The sequence below is a fragment of the Cucumis melo genome, unplaced genomic scaffold, assembly GCF_025177605.1.
Source record: "Cucumis melo cultivar AY unplaced genomic scaffold, USDA_Cmelo_AY_1.0 utg002000l, whole genome shotgun sequence".
Classification (NCBI taxonomy): Eukaryota; Viridiplantae; Streptophyta; class Magnoliopsida; order Cucurbitales; family Cucurbitaceae; genus Cucumis; species Cucumis melo.
The window spans coordinates 17,501-20,000 of NW_026124888.1; positions in this window are offsets into that span (position 1 = coordinate 17,501).

Genomic DNA, 2,500 nt, shown 5'->3' on the forward strand with positions numbered 1-2,500 from the left:
GTGTAACCCACGTGAACATTGCAACCGAAACACCGTCATTGTTATGGGACGAGCCCTTTCGTCAAACGGAGATCGATTGCAGCACGTTTAGTCTCGACAGAGGAAAGCATGCCGAGAACACGCCCGCAACGAGGTGCAAGCATTATCCAAGCAAGCCCAACCCCCACCTCGACCGCACATCCTGCTCTCTATCCCCGCCCAACGTAGGGGCGTAAGGGGCACCCACCAAACCCTTCCACCAAGCAAGAAGCAATCACAAGACATCTCGTATCTTCACGAACAAGCCCGCTTGGAGTGCACGCCCACACCGAGGTGCAAGCATTGTCCGCGCAAGCCCATCCGAGCATCAACTCGACACCCGCTCTCACTCCCCGCCCAACGGTCGGATGTGGCACTCCGACGAAACCAGTCCACCGAGCACAAAGCAATCGCAAGACATCTCGTATCTTCACGAACAAGCCCGCTTGGAGTGCACGCCCACACCGAGGTGCAAGCATTGTCCGCGCAAGCCCATTCGAGCATCAACTCGACACCCGCTCTCACTCCCTACCCGACGGACAAGCCCATCGTTATGGCCAAACCCCTCCACCAAGCACGAAGCAATTGCAAGACAAGCCCACTTGGAGTGCACGCCCACACCGAGGTGCAAGCATTGTCCAAGCAAAACCCATCCAAGAATGTCAATTTGACATCCCGCTCTCACTCCTTGCCCGACGTAGGGGCCCGGCATTCCATCGATTTTAACCAAACCCTTCCACCAAGCAAGAAGCAATCGCAAGACATCTCGTATCTTCATGAACAAACCCGCTTGGAGTGCACGCCGACACCGAGGTGCAAGCATTGTCCGCGCAAGCCCATCCGAGCATCAACTCGACACCCGCTCTCACTCCCCGCCCAACGGTCGGACGTGGCACTCCGATAAAACCCGTCCACCGAGCACAAAGCAATCGCAAGACATCTCATATCTTCACGAACAAGCCCGCTTGGAGTGCACGCCCACACCGAGGTGCAAGCATTGTCCGCGCAAGCCCATCCGAGCGTCAACTCGACACCCGCTCTCACTCCCTGCCCGACGGACAAGCCCATCGTTATGGCCAAACCCCTCCGCCAAGCACGAAACAATCGCCAAGACAAGCACACTTGGAGTGCACGCCCACACCGAGGTGCAAGCATTGTCCAAGCACGCCCATCCCGCTCTCACTCCTTGCCCGACGGTCGGATGTGGCACTCCGGCCGAACCCTTCGTCCACCAAGCACAAAGCAATCGCAAGTTATCTCGTCTCCTCACGAACAAGCCCGCTTGGAGTGCACGCCCACACCGAGGTGCAAGCATTGTCCGCGCAAGCCCATCCGAGCATCAACTCGACACCCACTCTCACTCGCCGCCGGCGGCCGGAGGTGGCACTCCGCCGGCGCCGACCCCCCAAGCATATGTGCCCATGATGGGCGCAATGTGCTTGAAGGGTCGGCGCCGCGGCATAGGGGTACCCCCGCGCCCCGCCCATGCAGGCAGGTCGCCCCCCCTATATAGTACATTCTGGCTTTTTTGGGTCTGGCAGGCTTGCATATGAAAAAGCCGAAATGTCACACCATGCCATAAATCTTGATTGTGTTATTATTATGACCGGGACTTGATTGTATTATGTTTTAGACATTCAAATGAGTGTGGAAAACAAGTTTCATAATTTTTGAACCAACCAATAATATTTTATGAATTTTTATTGTTAAAAAATTAAAAATAATTTAAAAATAGTAAAACGTTTCCAAAAATACTAATTTTTGGAGGACATCCTTTGTTTACATTTTTTAGATCCCAGAAAAAATTTCATAACAATCCAAGCACTAGAACATAGGTTTGACATCACATTTGTGTGTTGAGTGGGCATTGCGGCACCCTGCGCGCGCGGCACCCTGCGCGCACGCCCCACGCAGACGCATGGCCATGCGGCGCGCGCGCCCATGGCCGTGCCGCATTCGTGCGCATGGGGGCGCGCATGCTGCATGCTCGGTGGGCATGTGGGCATGCACGGTGGGGGCACGGGTTTGTTCCAACAACCTCCATAGAGTTTTTTCCATGAATTCTAGACGTGGGTGGTCACGCCCAACGCAGACGCATGCTGCGCGCGGCTTGCGCGCACGTCCCACGTAGACGCCTGGGCATGCGGCGCGCGGACACACACCCGCAGACGCATGCCGCGCTTAGCACTCTGCGCGCACGCCCCACACACGCCCGAAGGGCATGGCGCATGGTGGGCACCCTAGGCGTTCGTGTGCAAGCCTCGGCCATGGGCATGCGGCGCGCGCCCCACACACGCCCCACTGCAGTCGCCTGGGCTTGCGGCGCACGCCCCACACACGCCCGTAGACGCATGGCGCGCGCGGCCCCCTGCGCGCACGCCCCCCGCAGACGCACGGGCATGCAGCGCGCGACTCACACAAACCCACTAACGCACGGCGCGCGCGCCCATGGCCGTGCTTTGTACTCGAAGGCCTCGGCCTT